A 27327-nucleotide genomic window follows, 5' to 3' on the forward strand; every position below is an offset into this window, starting at 1 on the left:
GCTAGTCCTATTATTCGGTGGTGCATGAGTAGAGCACATGTATAATGCTTGAATAACTAGTCAATAAAGCTATTCGCGCCTAATTGTATAATATGAATGTATTTAATCGGATTGTTAAATTGATAAATTATTAAATAAGCTCTATTTGTTTGAATTAAGCTCAAGAGCTTAGAGGACCAAAGTTGGATAAGGGGAAGGAAAAAGTGATCGAATAGCCGTGAAATCATTCGACAACATCCGAGGTAAGTCTTCAAGTAATGACCCTACTTGATTTATATTGAAATGATTTGTCATATTATGGCGGATAGCCGAATGTGCATAGAGCCTATGTTATAAAGCCAATTGAAATCATGCTCTTTGTGTGTGGCTATTGAGCCGAAATTGGAAAGGTTTGATAAATGATTTGTGTTTGAGCCTTAGTAACGGAAATGAAATATGGATGTGTCATGAATATTGATATATGTGTGCATGAGCATTTGAATGATATCCGGGCTAAGCCCCGAAGGCATTTGTGCGAGTTGTTATATCTGGGCTAAGACCCGAAGGCATTTGTGCGAGTTGTTATATCTGGGCAAAGACCCGAAGGCATTTGTGCGAGTTGTTATATCCGGGCTAAGACCAAGGCATTTGTGCGAGTTGCTATGTCCGGGTTAAGACCAAGGCAATTAGGCGTGTGGTTATATCCGCTAAATCTCAAGAAACTTGGGTTTGAAGGTGAGCGATTTGTGCTATAATAATTTTAATTAATACTCGAAAAACCCAAACGATAAGGTATGTTTGCATGTGCATCGGAAAAGTTGATTCGTTTTAAATAGTATTCGTTCAATCGACTAACGAACTTTCAGCTCTTAGATAGGTTGATACCTTGTGTGTGCATATGTTGATGAAGTGTGAAGTAAGTATGATTATGAGAATGTGTATTAATAAAGTGATTCATTTAGCTATGTGAATGTAATACTTTAGTCAAAGCTGATTTCATTACTTGAAACTTACTAAGCATTAAAATGCTTACCCCGTTGCTTTGGCTCTCTGTTTTATAGATTTTGCTCGTTAGCTATCAGATTCGGGATCATCGAAGTCAAAGTCATCCACACTATCAAAGCCCTTTTGGTACTCTTTTAGTTGAACTCTGGATATGGCATGTATAGGACTACCCTTTGTTGTTTTTCAAGTACTTTTTGTGATGTATGTGTACGACCATGCGAAAATGGCTCGTAGAAGTGGAGTATGGCATTAGACCATTTGTGTTTATGTATATATATATGGTTTCATGATGTGACTATGGACTGGAATGGAAGTGTTGGGCAAATGATCAGCCATTGGAATGGCTAAATATGATCATATGTGGACCTATGTATGACAAAACTCTAGTTGGTCCATGAAAACCACGAAATAGGTAAAGTTTACCTTGAAAACAGATGCTGACAGCAGCAGTGGTGTGGATTTGAAAAATCACTAAAATTTGTAGGAATGGAATTAAATAGTTAATAAATTATTTAATCGAACCTTGATGAATCTATTTTCATATGAAAGTAACGAAACGATCATATGAACAGTATATTAAGAGACATTAAAGTTCTCGTGAAACAGGGCCAGAGCTGTTTCTGGATCCCCTGTTTCGACTTTGAAAATTTACCATAAATTATCCAGATACAATTAGAAGTCATGCTTTATATGTATAGATTTCACTTTGAGTCTAGTTTCATTAGAAACAAACGGTATGAGTATTGAAGCTCTGTACAGGGAGATATCCAAGTCGTAATACATGAAGGTCAGAGTAGTCAAACCCAGAATCAGGGGAGAATTTAACTAATAAACTGTACCAATTTGTCCAACAAAAAATTCTAGAAATAAATCCACAGATGGATATATGAGTCTAATTTCAGGGAAAATTTACGGAATCAGTTTTCAAGTTTTGGAACTCGAGATATGATTTTTAAGATGACAGTGACGCAGTTAGCCAGCCTGTCTGGAAATTTTTTTTTTTAAATGGACTGTGAAAACATAGTAATCAAGTCTGTTAACACCTCGCGTTCGACTCCGGCAACGGTATCGGGTACGGGGTGTTACAACTTGTTTGGTGAGAAGTGCCACATATTTACCATCACAAGAGTTTGAAGTATTTGATGTCACAGAAAATTTTGAATTTGAGATAGCAAAGATGGCTCAAATTGTTGAAAGATTATGAGCTAGTGATTGATTATCATCCAGGGAAAGCAAACGTAGTCGCGGATGCTTTGAGCAAAAAATCTTTATTTTCTTTGAGAGTGATGAATACGAAATTGACACTGTCTGATGATGGATCAAATTTAGCTGAGTTATAAGCTGATTTACGAGGCTCAGAAATGTGATCATGCATTGCAAACTAAATGAGTACAGTGTGAGTCAACTGCTAATTCTGAATTTTAAGTCAGACCCGATGGTTGTTTATTGTTTCAAGATAGGGTTTTTGTGTCGAAGAATTCATAGCTTATACAGAAAATTTTGCACGAAACACACAGTGGTTGTTTGTCTGCTCATTTGGGGAGTACTAAGATGTATAGTGATTTGAAACAGATGTACTGGTGGTCGGGCATGAAACATGACATTTCGGAATTTATGTCGAAATGCTTGATTTGTCAAAAGGTTAAAGTAGAACACCAAGTACCATCAGGACTATTACATCCAATAATGATACTGGAGTGGAAATGGGATAGATGTATGATGGATTTTGTATTGGGATTACCCTTATCTCCAAAAAAAAAATGTTATCTGGGTTGTTGTTGATTGGTTGACGAAGTCTGTACGTTTTATTCCGGTACGTACTGACTTCTCACTTGATAGATTAGCCAAATTGTATAATTCTGAGATTGTGAGATTGCACGGAGTGCCAGTCTTCATTATTTCGGATAAAGATCCACGATTTACATCACGATTTTGGAAGAAGTTGTAGGAAGCTTTAGGTATGCGGTTGCATTTTAGCACCACATTTCATCCTCAAATAGATGGTCAGCCTGAGAGAGTGATTCAAATTCTCGAAGATATGCTTCATTGCTGTGTTTTAGAGTTTGAAGGCAACTAGGAAAAATATTTATCATTGGCTGAATTCACATATAATAATAGTTTTCAATTGAGCATAAAGATGGCAACATATGAAGCTTTATATGGTCGCAAATAGTGAGTTACATGGCCTGGGCACACGCCCATGTCCTTGTCCTTGTGAATCCTACACTAAGATGACCACACACGGCCTGGACACACGCCCGTGTCCCTTCCCGTGTGGCTCAAATTTGATGAACAGTGAGTTACACGGCCAACACACGGCTTGGGCACATGCTAATGTTTCTAGCTGTACGGCATCGACAACCACATTTTTTGGCATTTGGAATTTGAAAAAGTAGGGGTTTTCAGTACACACTTGATACAGATTCAAAGTAGAAAAAATAAGGATTAGGTGCCATCCTTAGATGACAAGCAATCAAACAGTTAAGTCACAGTCAAATCGCTAAAAACTAACATTCCAAATTCAAAGTTATGTCGAAGAAATTTCGATACCAAACCTTTAAATCGAACTTACTGGCCAATGAATTGAACTAGAAAGATAAGTCAAATCCCGTACAGAATCATCATAACATAACGTAACAAAAAAAAAGGTCACATTGATAGGAAGAAACCAAAATAAAGAACTAAATATCGAGAACGATTGATAGAAGAAACATAGAAGAAAAAGAAAGAACAAAAATGAAAAGAAAAACCCACTAGAGGTTTCTGGAAGGTTTTAAATAACAAACCGAAACTAACTACCATACAAAAAATTCAAAATGAAACATTTCCTATTGATTTCGCCGGAATTCGAGCAGAGGACCAAGGAGTATACAGAAGCTTAGCCATTGATCCAGTAGGCTCATGCTTGACATCAATTGACATAATTTAACTTATAAACCCAATGTTCAAATATAAGGGTTTAAGCAAAATAACAAAATTTCCAAAAACATGATTCTAACACTTAACCATTGAACCTCACACACATACCCCGAACACTTAACCACTGAACTAGATCAATGTACGTGTCATAAATTTCCAAAATCTAAACTCAAAATCGAGGGATGACCACTCTTGGTTTCAAAACCCAATTTCTTCTAACCCAATTTTTGAGATGTTACAACTCTTTCTCTCTTAAAAGAACTTTTTCCCCGAAATTCCCACAGTCTCATCAGTTCCTAAACCATAAAATCATTATTATTCCTATTCACACAGACCGTCATCCTCGTTGTGCAACTCAAGTTTAATACAAAAAATAAACAATATTTCTAACAACTTTTTATTCATTCACGAAAATTATCACAGTAAAACATCACAAAATCATGAAGAATTCTTAGATCGTGGACTCCGATCAATAACTCTCATACTCCTCTTATAGTTCGGAGTTGCTCAAATGTAGACTCTTGATCCATAGATTCCAGTTGGGTCTCATCGACCCTTACTAATTGTAACACCCCGTACCCGAGACCGTTGCCGGAGTCAGACACGAGGGGTTAACAGACTTAATTCACTTATTTGCACAGTCCATTTTTAAATTTCCAGACGAGCTGGCTAACTGCGTCACTGTCACCTTAAAAATCATATCTCGAGTTCCAAAACTCGAAAACCAATTCCGTAAATTTTTCCTGAAACTAGACTCAAATGTCCATCTAAAAATTGTTTTTAGAATTTTTGGTTGAGCTAATTAGTACAGTTTATTAGTTAAAGTCTCCCCTGTTTCAGGGTTCGACTACTCCGACCTTCATGCATTACGACTTGGATATTTCCCTATACAGGGCTTCAATACTTATGCCGTTTGTTTCTATAGAAACTAGACTCGAAAAGGAATCTATACATATATTGCATGACTTCTAATTATCTCTAGTTAATTTATAATGAATTTCAAAAGTCGGATTAGGGAATTCAGAAACCGTTCTGGCCCTGTGTCACAAAAACTTTAATATCTCATAATATACTATTCATATGATCGTTTCGTTACTTTCCTATGAAAATAGATTCATCAAGGTTAGATTACATAATTCATTCACTATTTAATTCCATTCCTACTATTTTAGTGATTTTCAAATCCACATCACTATCTGCTGTCAAGATCTATTTTAAGGTAAACTTTACCTATTTCGTGATCCTCCATGGATCAACTAGAGTTTGTCATACATAGCACCAAAATGATCATGAATAACCATTCCAATGGCTAATCGTTACCAATATTTCCATACCTCTCAACGAACAACATACAAATGATTATAATGCTATGATCAAATTATATTTAAGCCATTTTCGCATGGCTATCCAAATTTACACAAAACCAAGGGTACATGACCAACAACAAAAAGGGTAGTCCTATACATGCCATTTTCAGAGTTCAACCAAAAGTGTACCAAGAGGGCTTTGATAGTGTGGACGACTTTGACTTCGACAATCCCGAGTCCGATAGCTGACGAACCAAAATCTATAAAACAGAGAATCAAAGAAACGGAATAAGCATTTTATGCTTAGTAAGTTTTGAGCAATGAAATTAGGCACAACTGAAGTATAGCATTCATATAACTAAACGGATAATTTCATATACACATATTATCAAAATCAGTCCTACTTCACATTTCCAACCCTTATGTTCATACATAAGGGATCAACTTAACCAAAGGCCGGAAGCTCTTTAATCGACTGAGCGAATATTATTTAAACGGAATCACTACTCCAATGCATATATGAAACGTACCTCATCGTTGGGATCTTACGAGCGTATTAATTGAAATTATTACAGCAAGATCGCTCATTCCCAAACCAAGTACCTTCGGGGTTTAGCCGGATATAGCTACTCGCTCAAATGCCTTCGGGACTTAGCCCGGTTATAGTAACTCGCACAAATGCCTTCGGGACTTAGCCCGGAATTAGTCACTAGCACAAATGCCTTCGGGACTTAGCCCGGTTATCATCCGAATATCCATGCACGTATCAATAAATCATGACACATCTCTATTTCAATTTCATACTAGAATTCAAACACAAGTCACTCATCAAGCATTGTCATTTTGGCTCAATAGCTACATACAAGAACATGATTTTGATTTACTTAAAACATGATCTAATCGAATCATAATCTAAGCTCCATTACTCAAAGACTTACCTCGGATGTGGTCGAACGATTTCGGCGGCTATTCGATCACTTTTTCCTTTCCCTTATCCAACTGTGGTCCTCTAAGCTCTTGAACTAATTCAAACAAATTTAACTTATTAAAGTCTCATTATGCTAGCTTATGGCCGAATATGACAAGGAGTTTGATAGGTCATATGGCCACCTTTAGCTCAAATACAAAATGGTCATACGCATTTTTAATCACATTGAGCAATTTAATACAATTAATCTAACATTTCCTCATGTGCACTTTTATGACCGAATACACACATCATTGACCTAATATCAATTAACTAAGCACTTAACAAATTCTCCTTGAGCCGATTATCTAAGTCAAGATAAAAGCATCAATATGCTTGCCCCTAATCGAATACATGCAACACTAATCTATCTCATGTGGCCGAATATGCATGTCTATGTTGAGGCCAATATATGCTTAATACTTCCTACAAATATGGTTACTTGTATTGACTACATACCATTTTGTTTCAAATTCAAAACTCGGCTTATACACATATATGCATTAGTAATCAAATACTAACATTTGCACTTCACCTTACTACCATTTCTCATCCAAATAACATGAGCTACAACCATTTTTCTCTTCTACTTCCTACCATGGCCGAATGCATCAAGACACCATACCATTTCAATTTTGGTCATGGTTTAAACAAAGAACTTAAGGTCTAACTCAAAAAAAAATGCTAAAAAGAAAATCCAAGAGTCATCAATCCACCATCACATGTATCATTTCAAAGCTTCACATTTAGCATGCAAATGACATCAACATAAATCCACCTTAGCCGAAACTTAGCTCATCTTCATCACATAGCAAAGAATTAAACCATGGGCTAGGTAGAACTCAAGCTAACAACTAAAAACATGCATGAATCTCATGGAACAACATCAAACATACGTCCTCCTAAAACACCAACCAACCGAACATGAAGCAAGAAGACTCCTTTCTTCTTCCTTTGATTTTTCGGTCAAGAAGAACAAGGAGGATGAAGCCCTTTTTTTTTTCTTTTAGGTACGGCACAATGGGGGAACAACCACACACATTTTTTTTTTGTTTCTCCTACTACTAACACTAATATTTTATTGCCCATGTTCTTTATTTTATTATTCCTAACATAAAGCATTAACCCAACATGTTTATGACATGTTTTAGCCATAACATTTTGTCCACCCTCATGCTCATGGCCGGCCATTACTAATTAGGGAGGGGAAATTGACATGCAAGTCCACCCTTTTGATTTCATGCACTAATTGATCCTTATAGATTAACCTATCACATTTCAAAAGTGTCACACATAAGTCCTATTGACTAAATTCACATGCAATTTATTAAATCGAAGCTTAAAACTTTTACACATTCATAATCACATATTTTAGACAATAAATATCATATTCAAATAATTTGGTGACTCGATTTAGCGGTCCCGAAACTGCTTTCCGACTAGGGTCACTTTAGGGCTGTCACAACTCTCCCCCACTTAAGGAATTTTCGTCTTCGAAAATCTTACCGGTAAATAGGTTTAGGTATCGTTCTTTCATAGAGTTCTTGGTTTCCCAAGTAGCTTCTTCCATGCCGTGTTTGAGCCATAATACTTTTACTAAAGGAACCTTTTTGTTTCGTAATTCTTTCACTTCACGAGCTAGGATACGAATCGGTTTTTCTTCATAACTCATATCGGCTTGAATTTCAACCTCGGAGGGACTTATTATGTGCGAAGGATCAGACCTGCAACGTCGAAGCATTGAGACATGAAAAACTTTGTGAATCTTCTCAAGATCAGGGGGTAACATCAATCTATATGCCACCGGACCAACTCGTTCGGATATTTCATACGGCCCTATGAACCTCGGACTCAGTTTGCCCTTACGGCCAAATCTAAGTATCTTTTTCCAAGGTGAAACCTTAAGAAACACTTTGTCTCCCACCTGATACTCAATATTTCTTCGTTTTAAATCCACGTACAACTTCTGACGATCTGATGCTGCCTTCAGACTCTCACGAATTATTTTTACTTTCTGTTCAGCATCTTTAGTCATATCCACTCCAAAACTTTTACTTTCACTGAGCTCGATCCAAAACAATGGTGTACGGCATTTACGCCCGTACAAAGCCTCGTAAGGTGCCATCTTAATACTTGAGTGAAAACTATTGTTGTAAGCAAATTCAACCAAAGGAAAATACCGCTCCCATGAACCACTAAACTCGAGGATGCAACATCTCAACATATCCTCAAGTATTTGAATTATCCGCTCGGATTGACCATCGGTTTGTGGATGAAAAGCGGTGCTAAAATGCAACTTGGTACCCAAAGCTTCTTGCAATTTCTTCCAAAATCGCGAGGTGAATCTCGGATCTCTATCCGACACAATAGAAATGGGTACCCCGTGTAATCTCACAATCGAGAAACATACAATTCAGCTAGTTTATCCGTTGAATAATGCATGACGTCACGGAATAAAATGAGCGGACTTAGTCAGTCTATCAACAACAACCCAAATCGCATCTTTCTTACTTGTCGACAATGGCAACCCAGACACAAAATCCATCGTGACTCGATCCCAATTCCATTCAGGTATCATGATCGGCTGAAGTAAACTCATAGGCACTTGATGTTCCGCCTTCACTTGCTGACATATTAAACACTTCGAAACAAAATCGGAAATGTCTCGTTTCATACCATGCCACCAAAACTGACGTCTCAGATCGTTGTACATTTTCGTACTCCCCGGGTGAATTGACATTCGGCTACAATGAGCTTCGTTCAGAATTATCGAAATAAGTTCTAAATTTCTTGGAACACACAAACGACTTCTGAACCTCAAACAATCGTCATCATCAATTTGAAACTCTGATTCCATATTCGAAACACATTCAACCCGTTTTGCAATTAATTCATCATCGACTTTCTGAGCTTCACGAATTTGATGAATCAACAATGGTCTAGCCTTTAATTCTGCTACTAACACATTGTCGGATAGAACAGACAAGTGTACATTCATTGCTCGTAAAGCAAACAGTGATTTACGACTTAAGGCATCCGCAACCACATTAGCCTTTCCCGGGTGATAATCAATGACAAGTTCATAATCTTTCAACAACTCAAGCCAACGCCTTTGTCGCAGATTCAAGTCTCTTTGAGTCATCAAATATTTGAGACTTTTGTGATCCGAATATACATGGCACTTCTCACCAAATAAATAGTGTTGCCATATTTTCAAAGCGAATACGATGGCAGCTAGTTCGAGATCATGGGTCGGATAATTTTTCTCATGTGGCTTCAGTTGTCTCGACGCATAAGCTACAACTCGACCCTCTTGCATCAATACGCAACCCAACCCAAGTAGGGATGCATCACTATAAATGACAAACTCTTTGCCCGATTAATTTGCACTAGAATTGGAGCTTCAGTCAAATAAGTTTTCAGTTGATCGAAACTTTTCTGACATTTTTCCGTCCATTTGAACTTAACATCTTTTTGAAGTAGCTTCGTCATTGGTGTGGCTATCATCGAGAAACCCTTTACAAACCGTCTGTAGTAGCCGGCTAACCCCAAAAAGCTCCGAACCTCAGTAATATTTCTCGGAGGCTTCCAGTTAAGTATGGCTGAAATTTTGCTTGGATCAACTCGAATACCTGATGCAGATACCACATGACCCAAGAAGCTCACCTCTCTTAACCAGAATTCACACTTACTGAACTTAGCATATAACTGCTTATCCCGTAAAATTTGCAACACTAATCCCAGGTGTTCAGCATGATCGGTTTCATTTCTCGAATAGACCAAAATATCATCGATAAACACAACTACAAACCGATCCAAATACGGTCTAAAGATCCGATTCATCAAATCCATAAATACCGCAGGGGCATTAGTGAGCCCAAATGGCATCACTAAGAACTCGTAGTGACCGTATCTCGTTCTGAAAGCAGTTTTGGGTATATCCGAATCTCGAATTCAGAATCGATAATAACCCGATCTCAAATCTATCTTTGAAAACACCGAGGCTCCCTTTAGTTGATCAAACAAATCGTCAATACGCGGTATCGGATATTTATTCTTTATTGTCACCTTATTCGGTGACGATAATCGATGCACAACCTCATGGTTCCGTCCTTCTTTTCACAAACAATCTTGGTGCACCCCAAGGTGAGAAACTTGGTCGGCGAAACCTCTATCCGTCAACTCTTGCAACCGAGCTTTCAACTCTTTTAACTCGGTTGGTGCCATACGACACGGAGCTATCAAAATCGGCGTAGTCCGGTACAAGCTCAATACCAAACTCTAACTCCGAGCAGTGGTAAACCCGGTAATTCTTCGGAAAAACATCCGGTATTCACAAACCACCGCATGATTCAAGTTTCTTTTCTGGCTCTTTATTATCAAGTACGTATGCAAGATACGCTTCACACCCCTTTCTCACATATTTTTGAGCTAACATCGAGGATATTATTGTTGGCAATCCATTCAAGACAGTAGACTCAACTCGGACTATCTCATTATTTGAGCACCTAAAATCAATAGTCTTGCTTTTGCAATTCACAACCGCATCATGCACGGTCAACCAATCCAAACCGAGAATAACATCAAATTCATCAAACGGCAAAAGCATCAAGTCCGCTGGAAAATAGGAACCTCAAATTACTAGGGGACATTTCTTACACACTTTGTCGACAAGCACGTAACGACCCAAGGGATTTGACACCCGAATTACGAACTCGATGAGACTCAATAGGTAAAGTCTTCTTTGGATGCTAAGGTTTCACATATATAAGAATGAGTAGAACCAGGGTCAATCAAAGCAATCACATTAGTATCAAAGAGAGTAAAAGTACCGGTAATAACATCTGGCGAGGAAGCATCCTCGCGTGCGCGTATAGCGTAAGCTCTAGCAGGAGCGCGAGCCTCAGATCTGGTTGTAGCATCTCTAGATCCTCTCTGACCACCACTAGGATTTCCCGTGTTTCTAGATGGTCTACCTCGAGCAGTGGTAGCACCCGGTTTCCTACTCTAATTTACATTCTGTTCAGACAACCTCGGGCAATCTTTAATAAAGTGGTCAACTGATCCGCACTTGTAACAGGAGCGGTCATGGAATCTACAACTCCCCGAATGCCATTTACCACAATACTGGCACTCCGTTCTATCTTGACGATCATTTACAACACTGGCGACTGAAGTGACTCGTGCACTCACAGGGGGTCGATCGCGATCTCGTCTAGAAAAGCCCGAAATGTCTCTAGATCGGCCTAGATTATCTCTAAATTTCTTCGATGACTGTTGAAAGGGCTTTCTTGAAAATCTCTTACGAAACTCTTTTGCTCCCGCATCAGCTTTCCTTTTCTCCTTACTGAGCTCCTCGGCTTTGCAAGCTCGCTCGACAAGTACCACAAATTCTCGGATTTCTAAAATGCCAACATACAGCTTTATATCATCGTTCAGCCCATCCTCGAAACGTTTACACATCACCGCTTCTGAAGAAATACATTCTCGCGCGTACCGGCTAAGCCTTACAAACTTTCGTTCATAGTCGGTAACCGACATGAAACCCTGTTTGAGTTCTAGAAATTCCTTCCGTTTTTGATCCATGAATCTCTGACTGATATACTTTTTTCGAAACTCAGTTTGGAAAAACTCCCAAGTTACTTGCTCTCTGGGCACAACAGAAGTCAACGTATTCCACCAATAGTAGGCAGAATCACGTAGCAAGGAGATAGTACACTTTAGGCACTCATCGGGTGTGCAAGATAACTCATCGAGTACCCGAATAGTGTTGTCCAACCAAAATTCCGCTTGCTCGGCATCATCGTTGTCCGTAGCTTTAAATTCAGTAGCCTCGTGTTTTCGGATTCTGTCAACTAGGGGCTTATTCGACCTTATTTGGTCAGTTACTGGAGGTATTCTAGGTGCGGGGGTTGTATTTGTCGGGGATGGAGGTTGTGGAACAGCTGTATTAGTTCGAATGTATTGGTTGAACCAATCATTCATCACGCTATAAAAAGCTTGTCTAGCTTCATCATTCGGATTACTAGCAATAGGTTGAGAGTCCGGTATTGTCCCTTTAAGGGAGCAGCGCTACACTCTCAAGACCATCAGCTACCGCTCGGTTGGGATCGGGATCCATTACTATAAATAAACACATTTGCAAATGTCAGAAATCACCACACTATCAAATAATCACAAAATGGCATGTATAGCTAGACCCAAACGTATTACGGTAGTCCTAGAATCGACTAAAATGTAGCTCTGATACCAATTTAATTGTAACACCCAGTACCCGAGACCATTGCCGGAGTCGGACACGAGGGGTTAACAGACTTAATTCACTTATTTGCACAGTCCATTTTTAAATTTCCAGACGAGCTGGCTAACTGTGTCACTGTCACCTTAAAAATCATATCTCGAGTTCCAAAACTCGAAAACCAATTCTGTAAATTTTTCATGAAACTAGACTCATATTTCCATCTAAAAAATTTTTTCTAGAATTTTTGGTGGAGCCAATTAGTAAAGTTTATTAGTTAAAATCTCCCCTGTTTCAGGGTTCGACTACTCTGACCTTCATGCATTACGACTTGGATATTTCCCTGTACAGGGCTTCAATACTTATTCCGTTGTTTCTATAGAAAATAGACTCGAAAAGGAATCTATACATATATGGCATGACTTCTAATTATCTCTGGTTAATTTATAATGAATTTCCAAAGTCGGATCAGGGAATTCAGAAACCGTTCTGGCCCTGTGTCACGAAAACTTTAATATCTCATAATATACTGTTCATATGATCGTTTCGTTACTTTCCTATGAAAATAGATTCATCAAGGTTAGATTACATAATTCATTCACTATTTAATTCCATTCCTACTATTTTTAGTGATTTTTCAAATCCACATCACTACTGCTGTCAGCATCTATTTTTAAGGTAAACTTTACCTATTTCGTGATCCTCCATGGATCAACTAGAGTTTGTCATACATAGCACCAAAATGATCATGAATAACTATTCCAATGGCTAATCGTTACCAACATTTCCATACCTCTCAATGAACAACATACAAATGATTATAATGCTATGATCAAATTATATTTAAGCCATTTTCGCATGGCTATCCAAATTTACACAAAACCAAGGGTACATGACCAACAACAAAAAGGGTAGTCCTATACATGCCATTTTCAGAGTTCAACCAAAAGTGTACCAAGAGGGCTTTGATAGTGTGGACGACTTCAACTTCCACAATCCCGAGTCCGATAGTTGACGAACCAAAATCTATAAAACAGAGAATCAAAGAAACGGAATAAGCATTTTATGCTTAGTAAGTTTTGAGCAATGAAATTAGGCACAACTAAAGTATAGCATTCATATAACTAAACGGATAATTTCATATACACATATTATCAAAAATCAGTCCTACTTCACATTTCCAACCCTTATGTTCATACATAAGGGATCAACTTAACCAAAGGCCGGAAGCTCTTTAATCGACTGAGCGAATAATATTTAAACGGAATCACTACTCCAATGCATATACGAAACGTACCTCATCGTTGGGATCTTACGAGCGTATTAATTGAAATTATTATAGCAAGATCGCTCATTCCCAAACCAAGTACCTTCGGTTTAGCGGATATAGCTACTCGCTCAAATGCCTTCGGACTTAGCGGTTATAGTAACTTCGCACAAATGCCTTCAGGACTTAGCCCGGTTATAGTAACTCGCACAAATGCCTTCGGGACTTAGCCCGGATATAATAACTCGCACAATTTCCTTCGGGCTTAGCCCAGAATTAGTCACTAACACAAATGCCTTCGGGACTTAGCCCGGTTATCATCCGAATATCCATGCACATATCAATAAATCATGACACATCTCTATTTCAATTTCATACTAGAATTCAAACACAAGTCACTCATCAAGCATTGTCATTTCGGCTCAATAGCTACATACAAGAACATGATTTTGATTTACTTAAAACATGATCTAATCGAATCATAATCTAAGCTCCATTACTCAAAAACTTACCTCGGATGTGGTCGAACGATTTCGGCGGCAATTCGATCACTTTTTCCTTTCCCTTATCCAACTGTGGTCCTCTAAGCTCTTGAGCTAATTCAAACAAATTTAACTTATTAAAGTCTCGTTATGCTAGCTTATGGCCGAATATGACAAGGAGTTTGATAGGTCATATGGCCACCTTTAGCTCAAATACAAAATGGTCATACGCATTTTTAATCACATTGAGCAATTTAAAACAATTAATCTAACATTTCCTCATGTGCACTTTGATGACCGAATATACACATCATTGACCTAATATCAATTAACTAAGCACTTAACAAATTCTCCTTGAGCCGATTATCTAAGTTAAGATAAAAGCATCAATATGCTTGCCCCTAATCGAATACATGCAACACCAATCTATCTCATGTGGCCGAATATGCATATCTATGTTGAGGCCAATATATGCTTAATACTTCCTACAAATATGGTTCCTTGTATTGACTACATGCCATTTTGTTTCAAATTCAAAACTCGGCTTATACACATATATGCATTAGTAATCAAACACTAACATTTGCACTTCACCTTACTACCATTTCTCATCCAAATAACATGGCTACAACCATTTTTCTCTTCTACTTCCTACCATGGCCGAATGCATCAAGACACCATACCATTTCAATTTTGGTCATGGTTTAAACAAAGAACTTAAGGTCTAACTCAAAAAAAAATGCTAAAAAGAAAATCCAAGAGTCATCAATCCACCATCACATGTATCATTACAAAGCTTCACATTTAGCATGCAAATGACATCAACACAAATCCACCTTAGCCGAAACTTAGCTCATCTTCATCACATAGCAAAGATTTAAACCATGGGCTAGGTAGAACTCAAGCTAACAACTAAAAACATGCATGAATCTCATGGAACAACATCAAACATACCTCCTCCTAAAACACCAACCAACCGAACATGAAGCAAGAAGACTCCTTTCTTCTTCCTTTGATTTTTCGGTCAAGAAGAACAAGGAGGATGAAGCCCTTTTTTTTTTCTTTTAGGTACGGCACAATGGGGGAACAACCACACATATTTTCTTTTTTTTTTTGTTTCTCCTACTACTAACACTAATATTTTATTGCCCATGTTCTTTATTTTATTATTCCTAACATAAAGCATTAACCCAACATGTTTATGACATGTTTTAGCCATAATATTTTGTCCACCCTCATGCTCATGGCCGGCCATTACTAATTAGGGAGGGGAAATTGACATGCAAGTCCACCCTTTTGATTTCATGCACTAATTGATCCTTATAGATTAACCTATCACATTTCAAAAGTGTCACACATAAGTCCTATTGACTAAATTCACATGCAATTTATTAAATCGAAGCTTAAAACTTTTACACATTCATAATCACATATTTTAGACAATAAATATCATATTCAAATAATTTGGTGACTCGATTTAGCGGTCCCGAAACCGCTTTCCAACTAGGGTCACTTTAGGGCTGTCACACTAATCACCGAACACAACCCGGACACCACAGCGCCCATATTTCTTTGCTATCACCCTAGATTTGAGCGTCCTTACAAATTCATATATTCTTAGATTGGGCTCACTGCCCCAACTAGAGGACTTGACTCGAGTCGTTTGGTTATATCGAACTCGCACTTGCACAACAAGGCTACATGTACTCATTATACTAATCTACAATTTTAGAATTTTACGAACTAACTTAAGTTTATCAACAATCCTAAGTCTAAAGTTTTAGCAGAGGTTTCCATAGATTTTCCACAGTTTTAGCTAGAATAGAGTAACGAAACACTATAGTATGTGTTAGCTCATTTTACATAGCTAAGTAAAGATACTTATAGATCAGCATCGGAGTCTCGGGTTCTCTGTTTACAAACTCAAAAATAATTAAAATCTAAATATACACTTTTCAGAAACCTCAAATTTCTAAGTCAGTTAGAAGTCTCATTTATTTCAAACATTTTAAAAGAAGAATTTTGAACCCGAAACCACATCCCGAGTTTTTCTAACCTGGATCTGTTACAACTAAATGTAAGACCCCAAATCCAGCCTGGAAGTTTAAGCCAAATTTGGACAAGTTACACCAACACATTGAAAATTGATTTCTTTTCAGAATTTTAATTTTAAAAACCAGGAATTTTTTTTTTACTTAGGTGATTTTGTAGTTTCGTGTTAAAAATTGACTAATACGGACGAGTTTATCAAAAGAAAAGCAAGGAAAATCCAAGACAATTTAGAAACCCAAAAGATCAATTTGCAATTATTTTAGTGTAAAATAATCTGAACTCCCGTACGCCATCTGATTCTAAATCAAATATTTTCATGAACAGATGAACGTAAGACAAAGGGTGAGTTACCAAGCACTACGTATAACCATACGAAGCACTGCACATAACCTGACCCAAATACAAAAAAGCAAAGCATACTATATAACTTGTAGTAACTCAAATAACTTAAAAGCAATTGTATAACCAATACGGATAGCTCTAGTGTATCACAGAGATTTAATCAAAGGTGGTACAACATAATAATGCAAAACATAATATAGCAGAACAAACTCGAATGGTACAAAGTAGAGCAGAATTGAATAGAACAGAATAGAATGAAGCAGAGCAGAAGAAAGCATGTATGTGTAACATCCCGATTTTGGGCTTAGTCGGTCCAGTGGTTTCGGGACCACAAATCCGATGAGGAAAATTTTATTTTTATTATATTTTTATGGTCTACTATTTCAAAGAATGATTTATTGAAAATTTCGTTCGAAAATTTCGACGTTTGGGCACTCAATTTAGTAAAAAGGACTAAATTGTAAAAAGTGTAAAAGTTGAGTTTTACATGTTAGAGGTGTCTAATTGTCATGAAATTTTTAATGGGAGGTCTTTAAATGATAATTAAACCATTTTATAACTTGTTGGACAAAAATGGCCTTGGTTGGGTAAAATTTGAAAGAATAGTAAAAAGGGCATTTTGGTCATTTAAGGGTAAAATGAATTAAAAGACAAATTTCAAACCCCAAATGTGTCCCTTTCTTCTTGATATAGTAGAATGTACCAAGAGCAGCCATGGTTAGGGTTTGGCCAAGCTTCGAAGCTTAATAGTAAGTGATTTCGAGCTCCGTTTTTAATGTTCTATATATTTTTGAAATCCCGGTAACATGATCTGCTCATTTCTACCATTATTTTGAGCTAGGACTTATGTTTAAAAATTTACCCATGAATGATATGCATGTATTTTGATGTTTAATGGTAGAATATGAAGCTTGAAATTGTGTTAAACAACTTTTGCTAAGCGATTTTACGTGAAAACGAGTAAAACGACATAATCGGTAAAAATACCTAATGTTCATAAGTACATGTTAGAGTGAGAATTTGATGTTGCTATAGAAGGGAAAAATGATCAGCATGTCAATAATTTTAATTTTCGAACCTTGGGGTAAAAGTGCAAATATGCAAAAGTTTAGGGGTCAAAATGTAAATTTGTAAAAAAATTATTTTTAGACCCATATGAATAGTGTGACTAATTAATAGGCTAAATGTGATATTATAGATCAAGAAAATCGAGATTTGGGCTTAAATCGGGAAAATACAAGGTTATGGACTAGAATGGTAAATTGCCATTTCTGGATCCGAGGTAAGTTCGCATGATTCAATAAGCCTATTATTCATGTTATTACTGATATACATGAAATATAATTTGTTATAATTGTATTGAATTTGATGTTAATAGAAATTTGATGGAATATGATATTTAAAAGAAATGGGTGATTACCGAGAATATGAGATCTTACATATAATTGTCCTGTTTGCATGAGTGGTTGTGATAAGAGATAGCACAGGTACGTACTCGAAACTCATGAGTACATGTTTGACATGTGAAATGAAATGGACTTGTGAAGAGAGTGCAAATGAAATAAGTTTTAGTATTGTTCAATTAATAGACACAAACGGTGATTTGTGGTTGATGAATTGAGATTAAATGAGGAAATCTCAATTGAACCTTCAGAATGAAAAAACGTGGTGCTAAGTGGATATACCACGGTTATACGTGTAACATGGTGCTAAGTGGATATACCAGAATTACGCATATTGATACATATAACGTGGTGCTAAGTGGATATGCCACGGTTACATATATTGATTCATTAACATGGTGCTAAGTGGATATACCACGGTTAAACATGTAATGTGGTGCTAAGTAGATATGATACGGTTACATATATTGATTCATTAACGTGGTGCTAAGTGGATATACCACAGTTAAACATGTAACGTGGTGCTAAGTGGATATTCCATGGTTATACATGTTAATTTGAAAAGTGGTGCTAAGTGTGTATACCACAATTACTTGTTAGCCCAATAGTGTAGAGCTATGCGCTAAAACCGCCGGATATTGTTAGTTTCCGAAGTGTTCACCGGGAGAAACAAGTTTGCTAAATGAAATTTAACGTGAAAAAAAATGTGGGATAATACCGGAATATGAATATATGAGTTTTGAATTATGAGTTAGATATGTGACTAAATTTCTGATAAGTTGAATATGGATAAGTATTATCTTGAAAGTTGATAATAAGAAATTTTAGTGAAGGAATGAAATTTGGGATAAACAGTCTAAAACAACAGCAGGGGAGTGAATTTTGAAAAATCACCAAAAATAGTTGAAATAGAAGTGGAATGAGATATGGAATTAAATCTTATTGAATCTATTTTTATATAAAAGAAATAGAGAAAATAAAGGATTCTTTATTTTGAGATATTTATATTTTTGTAAGACTGGTTCAGACTGATTTCGTGATCCCCTATTCTAAATTGTAAAAATGATTAAAAATTTTGCAAAAATAGTTAAGGAACATAATTTATATGTTTGGATTCCTTATTGAATTTATTTTCAGAAGAAAGAAACAAGAACCTCATTTGAATTTGGTAGAAAAAGATAATTAAATTTTAGTGAAGCGTGGTCGAAGTTGTCAAAAAGCAAAATAGGGGAGACTTTAAATAATAAACTGTACTTATTGGCTAGACCAAAAATTATGAAAATTTTATGGTTGAAACATATATGAGTTTAGTTTCTGGAAACATTTAAGGATCTTAATTTAGAGTTTTGTAGCTCCAGATATAAATGATTTAGTGACTGTGACTCAAGAAAACAGCTTAACCAGAACATGTTTAAATGTACAATTGAGATAGTTTTACTATGGAAAGCATGTTAGTAAATTGCTTATTATTTTCATGCAAGCTTACTAAGCGTAAAGCTTACCCCCTCTTTTTCATTTCTTTTAGTGTTGTCAGGTTAACTCGGGGTTGGAGATCGTCGGAGGCAGCATCACACTATCAAGCCAACACCTTGACAGTATAAACACATATGCTAGAATTATCAAGTGAGTGGCATGTATAGGGACCTAGTTTTATAACATGTGTTATTATAATTTGGCCAAATATATTGGTCTTTAGTGAGCTAATGATTTTGACTTATAAATCTAGCTATTCATGTTATGTCTGATATTGGTTATATGCATATGCTTGTTTGCCATGCATGGTTGGTAATATGTTATGTGTTGTTGTAAGAATGCCATGCTTGTGTCTTGATTGTGAATATATAATTACTCAAATATTCCATGTCAATTGCTATGAAAGTGTATAAGTGTACGTAGGTGATTAAGGGTGACAATTGGCCTGGAAAATAGCCTTGAAATTGACAACACGGCCCAATCCACATGGGCGTGTGACTCTCCGAAGCAAGAAAATTAGTTAAGTTGGATTTTCAAAGTTCTTAGTTTAGTCCCGAACCACCCCAATGTATGTTATAGGTTTCGAAGACCTATATAAGGGACGATATGCATGTGTTTGAGATGTTTTAATTTTTGGTGAAATTTTGTGGCCCGGTTTTGCATGTTGTGAATGTTTAAGTCCGGTAACGCCTCAAACCCTGTCCCGACGTTGGATACGGGTGAGGGGTGTTACAGTATGTTTATGCATATGCAGTATTTTTCAAAAAAATTAGAATGTAAATTTATTAGAAACAATCTTTCCAAACTCTGTTACACACCAAAATAGAGTTCTCCCTTGAACTCATCCATCCAAAACACACTAATAAAGTCATCCAAGGTTGTCTGGTAACGATAACCCGCCACCCCGGGTTGCCCGGCAATGATGACTTATCAATATGCAGTTAAACTGCCAATCAAATTTATGTGGTCAAGCCACTAATTACGTAGAGCATTAACTGCTAGTAGAAAATCTTTCTCGTTTAACATCAACCCAATTCCATGCATTGGGTGATGACATGCATATGCAGAATTAGAGTAATAAGCATGTAAGACATGCTATCTTTCAATAACAGAATTAGTAAACATGAGAATCCATGTTTTGTAAAATAGACTTTTCGAACTATAACAGATCATATCATATTTTTCTGAAGTCACGTGCCTGGTTATGGAACAGAATCAGTAACAATCGATCTAACATATTTAGATATCACATATTCTCCATCAAAAGAATAATGCAGAGGCGTACCAGCAAACTTAACAAATACACATCGTACTTAGATAATTCGCACACATTGGATAGTAGCATATTATGTTCTGACAGATTCTATTCATTTAGGATCAAAGATAAAAGACATACATGCATATCACACACCCATTTCGTCTACCTGTGTGATTCTAAATCCTAAATAGTGAATCACACGGCCTGGGCACATGCCCATGTCCTTACTCGTATGGCTTACACGGCCAAGGTACACACCCGTGTCCCTGGTTGTGTGGTCTTAAATCATAAACAGTGGGTTACACGGCCTGGACACACATCCATGTCCTTGCCGGTGTGGTCCTAAATCATAAACGTGAGTTACAAGGCCTGGACACACACCTATGTCCTTACCCGTGTGGTCCTAAATCATAAACAGTGAGTTACACAGCCTGGATACATGACCATGTGGCTCAAATTTGATTAACAGTGAGTTACACGACCAACCACATGACAGTGTGGCTCACATGGCCTGGGCACATGCCGATGGCTCTGGTTGTGTGGTGTCGACAACCACATTTTTTTGCATCTAAAATTCGCAAAAATAGTGGTTTTCTGTATGCACCTAATATAGATTCGAAGCAGAAACAACAAGGATGAGGTCCCGTCCCTAGACGACAAGCATTTTTCCAATAAACGATTAACACACAGTCAAATCGTTAAAAACTAACATTTCAAATTCGAAGTCACATTGAAGAAATTTCAACACCAAAACTTTAAATTGAACTTACCAACCAACTAATTGAACTAGAAGATAAGTTAGATCCCATACAGAATTAGCGCAACGTAACGTAACAAAAGAAAAGGTCACTTTGAAAGGAAGAAGCCAAAACAAAGAACTAAATATCGAGAAAAACTGACAGAAGAAACATAACAGAAAAAGAAAGAACAAAAATCAAAAGAAAAACCCGCAGGAGGTTTCTGGAAGGTTTTAAGTAACCAACCAAAACTAACAACCATACAATGATATTCAAAATGAAATATTACCTATTTCTTTTATTAGGATTCAAACACAAGAGCAAGGAATATACAGAAGCCTAGCCATTGAACTAACATGCTTATTCTTGACATCAATTGACAAAATTTAACTTATGAACCCAATGTTCAAAGGTAAGGGTTTAAGCAAAATAACAAAATTTCCAGAAATAGGATTTGAACCCAAAACCTCCCACACATATCCCGAACACTTAACCATTGAACCAAATCAAGTTACTTGTCATAAATTTCCAAAATCTAAACTCAAAATCGAGCGATGACCACTCTTGGTTTCAAAATCCAATTTCTTCTAACTAGACTTTTGGGATATTACACCTTGATTATTATTAATTTACAAGTGAAGTTTCATATCTAATTTTCTTTCATTCCAATTAAATTTTTATTTAAAAAAATAATATTAGGTAAAAATTATTAAATCGGCATATAGTTGCTATTCCTCAGTGTTGGATGCAGCATAGATCGCATGCATAATAATAACAATATAGAATAGTGTTGTCCAAGGTTTTTCAAATTGAATCAGTGGTCAAGTCAATCATATTATTGATTCTCAGTTTGATTAATTTATTTGGTTCAATTGAATAAATCATTAAATTTTTTTAAAATTTTAAAATATTAAAAATAAAGGAAACCAGTTCAACTATTAATTCGATCGGTCCATATAATTCGCAGATCAACCAATCCAACCTCTTATTTCAAACTAGTACTCTAATCCAATCCATCCGGTCCAATTATGAAAACAATCTAATTGCTTTACATTGGGGTTAAAAGGATTTCAATTAAGCAATTATTTATTTAATTTTTATTATTGTAACAATATTAATATTAGTATAATTATAAAATTATATTTAAAAATTTGTTAATTATAGTATGTGGATTAATTTTTTAAATACATTATTTAAAAATATAATTCTTTTCTCGAGTAGATTGAATATAGATTTAAATCAAATTTTAAGTCATCATGCAAATGAACTCTTTTAAATATATGTTTAAAAAAATTAAAATATTGTTTGAACAAATCCAATATAAATTTTAAGCAACATGGAAGTGAACAAACAAATCAATTATTTTAAATACTCTTATTAAAATAAATTAATTAAAAAATGAATTTTTAATTTTTTTTTATCATGTTAGATATAAATTGTAAATCAAACTCTCGAGCTATCACAACAATCAAACATTTTTTAAAAAAATGATATTATGTTTATGACGGATCATCTAAATAAAACAATTTGTCAATAAAATCATATTTTAGATTTTTCTCTAGAGGTCTAATACATATTTTAATTTACTCTTGAGTTAACATGCTTACTATCCCTCTAATTATACCATTTAAAAAGTAAAAAGAAAATAAATAAAATACTTGAATATTTAAAATTTAAAATAAATTTGTTCTTATTTATTTTTAGGTAAAGTATAGACTTGATTCAATGATTGTTTTTTAAAAAACTTAACAAATAGTTGTTTAATTTATTTCCAATCAGATTGAATATGGATACTAAACAACTTATAAGATAACATATAAATCAATCCTTTTAAAATACAATATAAAAAGTAATATAAAATATTAAAACTAAAATTTTATAATAGAATAACTAAAAGATAGTAATTTAGAAAAAAGAAGAAGTTATCTAGTGTCTGGAAAGATGAAGATTTTTATTTGTTCATAAGTTCATGGTTGTCTGAGAACCTAAATTCTCTTTTTAGTACTATAATTTATCTTATTACTATAATGAATACTTGTTGATAAAATCTTTTTAATATCGATAATATATATATATATATATATATATATATATATATATATATATAAAAGCACGAAGTTGAAAAAATTGTTGAATCGAGAATACCTTTTATTGTTAATTATATTACTAAATTGACATTAGAATAATAATTTATTAGTATTAAAAAGTGATAGTAATGAAAGTAATATTAATTATTATGACAATATATTAATATAAAATTAAATAATTTGATCATATTTTTAAAATTCTACTTAAAAATAACATATTATATATTAATTAACAAAACTATAAACTTATAGGCTCATTGAATATAATTGGGTAAATTTTTAATTAAATAAATATAATTTTATATATAAATATAATTTTATTTTTAGTATGATAATGATTAATAATGTTAAAATTAATTTTTATAATTAATAAAATTAAACATGTGAAATTAACATTATTTATATATAAATAAAATTAATATATTGGTAATCTAACCTATAATGCATAAATTTATTTATTTATTCTAAATTTGTATGAAATAACTAAAATAAATGTATCTTATAATTAAATTGAATGTTAAATTTTATAAATACTAATTGCATCTAATCAAATCGGTTCCATTCAACACAAATCCTGATTAGAAAATTAGTATGATTCATATCTTGTAATATCCTGATTTTGGGCCTAGTCGGAATAGTGGTTTCGTGACCACAAAATCCGAGATATAAATAATTATTTTATGATTATTTTAAGGTCTATGATATGATTGCATGATTGTGTGAAAATTTCGTGAAGAAATTTTATGCATAAAGTGCTTAATTTGAAATTTGGGACTAAATTGAATAAATTGCAAAACTTGTGTTCTAGAAGTATTTTGCATAAAATTGAATTAGATTATTAATTAGAGGTCCTTAAAGAGTAATTTTACCAATTTCTAAGTCTATGGACAAAAATTAGACATGGATGGAATTTTGGAAAGTTTAGTAGTAAGGGCATTTTGGTCATTTAGGGTAAAAGCAATTAAAATACAAAATTAAAAGCCAATTTTGCTCATCTTCAACCCCATGGCCGAATATAGCAAGGAGAAACCATGGCTAGGGTTTTCAAGCTTCCAAGCTCGATTGTAAGTCCGTTCTAGCCTCGTTTTTAATGATTTTTACGTTTTGGAGTCCGGTAGCTCGATTTAGCTTATGCTAGCAATAATTTAACCTAGGGTTTATATTTGGAAAAATACCCATAGGTGAAATTTGTGTATTTTAGTGTTTTATGATAGAATATGAGGTTTTAAATTATGTTAGACAACTTGTGCTACTCGGTTTTAAGTGAAAAGCGAGCAAAAGGGCTTAATCGGTAAAAATACCTAATAGTCATAAGTACATGTTAGAGTGAGAATTTGATGTTGCCATAGAAGGAAAAATGATCAGCATGTCATAAAACATAAGAAAATAGGCTGAATTTTAATTTACGAGCTTTGGGGAAAAAGTGTAAATATGCAAAAGTTTAGGGGCAAAATTGTAATTTTTCCAAAATATGATTTTGGGTCAATTTGAATAATGTGAGTCCTAATTAGACTATATTTTAAATGATAGAGCAAGGAAAACTGAAATTGGGCTAAAATGGGGAAAATACCAAGTGGTGGACGAAATGGTAAAATAGCCATTTTAGCATACGAGGTAAGTTCATATGTAAATGTTGGTAACATAGTTATTATTTTAAATTTTTAATGTTTTTAAATGATATGATAATTATTATGAAATATTATACTTGTGATAATTGTTTGATAATATGTCAAATTATGTGATATACTTGGAAAATATGAAATACTACCGAGTATCGGTATCGGCATTCCGTAGAAGATGGTTGAGACACATGATTGGGAAAAAGGTCCGTTGAACCTTAGGAATGGATTAGGATACAAGTGACATGTCACTGGGATATTTGGGCATCCGAACTCGTTGAGTTGAGTCTGAGTTCACTTATGGATGCGGCGTCCGAACTCGTTGAGTTGAGTCCGAGTTCGTGAGATGTAACTTGGCATCCGAACTCGTTGAGTTGAGTCCGAGTTCACTTATGGATGCAAACGCTTGAGCTCGTTGAGTTGAGTCCGAGTTCACTTATGGGCGGGTTACATGGTAGCTTGGCTACATATGTGGCACTTATGTGCAAACTTTCCATGTATCCGAATTATATTCGATGTGTTCAACGGGTAAAGTTCTACTCAAATGGAGGAATACTCAAGATGAAAGGGACGTATTGGTAAGTGTTGTGAAATGGATACTTTGAACAGGTATGTACTTAACCCTCGGGTTGAAAACTCGATATAACAACAATATGGTAAGATGATAAATGAAAAGGTGATATGAATGTCTTGGTGATGATTATGCAAATGACGTTTTATGTTTGCTTATATGGTTATGTTACTTGCTATTTGCATGTGAGCTTACTAAGCATTTATGCTTACTCCTCCTTTTCATTCCTTGTAGTGTTGACAAGCCAGCTCGAAATCGGAAACGGTCGAGGCACGCTCACACTATCCGTATACCATCTTGGCATAATGGCTTGTATATTTTGAGTATGGCATGTGTAGCATTATAATCATTTTATATGTATGGTCTTATGATATGGTTATTGAGTGGTATGGAAATAGAAATGCTTGGTAATGATTAGCCATTGGAATGGCTAATCATGATCATATTTGGTATTATGTATGTCAAATTGCTAGCTAATCCATGGAAACCATGAAATAGGTAAAATTTACCATAAAATAGATTCAGACAACAGCAGTGATGTGAGTTTGAAAAATCACTAAAAATAGTAGAAATGGAATTAAATAATGAATAAGTTATGGAATCGAAGCTTGATGAGTCTATTTTCATATGGAATAAGCAAAACAGGTATATGAGCTATATTTTATGAGATGTTTAAACTTTTGTGAAACAGGGCCAGAGCGATTTCTGGATCCCCTGTTCTGAATTTGGAAATTCACCATAAATTTTACAAAGATAATTAGAAGTCATGCTTTATATGTACAGATTCCTTATTGAGTCTAGTTTTATTAGAGATAAACGGCATAGTCATTGAAGCTCTGTACAGGGAGATATCTGATTCGTAATACACAGAGGTCAGAGTAGTTGAACCCTGAAACAGGGAGACTTTAACTAATAAACTGTACTAATTGGCCCAACCAAAATTCTAGAAAAAATTAGTAGATATATATATGAGTCTAGTTTCAGGAAAAATTTACGGAATTGGATTTCGAGTTTCGTAACTCGAGATATGATTTTTAAAGCGACTGTGATGCAGTTAGCCAGCTTGTCTAGAAATTTTAAAATGAATTGTATGAGCTGTTTAATTAATGAATTAAGTCCGTTAACACCTCGTGTTCGACTCCGCAATGGTCTCGGCACGGGTGTTACATTTAGTGGTATCGAGCAGGTTTAGTCGGTTCTCGGACTAACCTAGCATGTGTAAAAGTTTAGCTATACATGCCAGCGATGCGTGATAGTGTGATGTCTTCCGACGCGTATAAGTACCGTCTTATTTAGGCAGGTACTCTCCAACCGAAATGTGCCGACCATGTTCAATGTTATGTGAAGATATTTGAGTAAAATTATGATTATGATAAGTCTCGGTTCAGAAAAGTATGAATAAAAGTTTATGATACATATGTGATAATATGTGAGATGAAAGTTCATGTTGTGATAAATATTCATATTTGCTTAATGCTCATATGATGTAGTGTATGTGGCTTACTTGATAAGATGAACGGAATAAATAGAAAGTAGTAGAGGTATGAATAAAGGTCATAATATTATGATCTGAATGAAAATGTCCTTGTCTTGATTGGATGTCGAATGTTGATGAATGTTA

Source organism: Gossypium arboreum, chromosome 9, assembly GCF_025698485.1.
Source record: "Gossypium arboreum isolate Shixiya-1 chromosome 9, ASM2569848v2, whole genome shotgun sequence".
NCBI lineage: Eukaryota > Viridiplantae > Streptophyta > Magnoliopsida > Malvales > Malvaceae > Gossypium > Gossypium arboreum.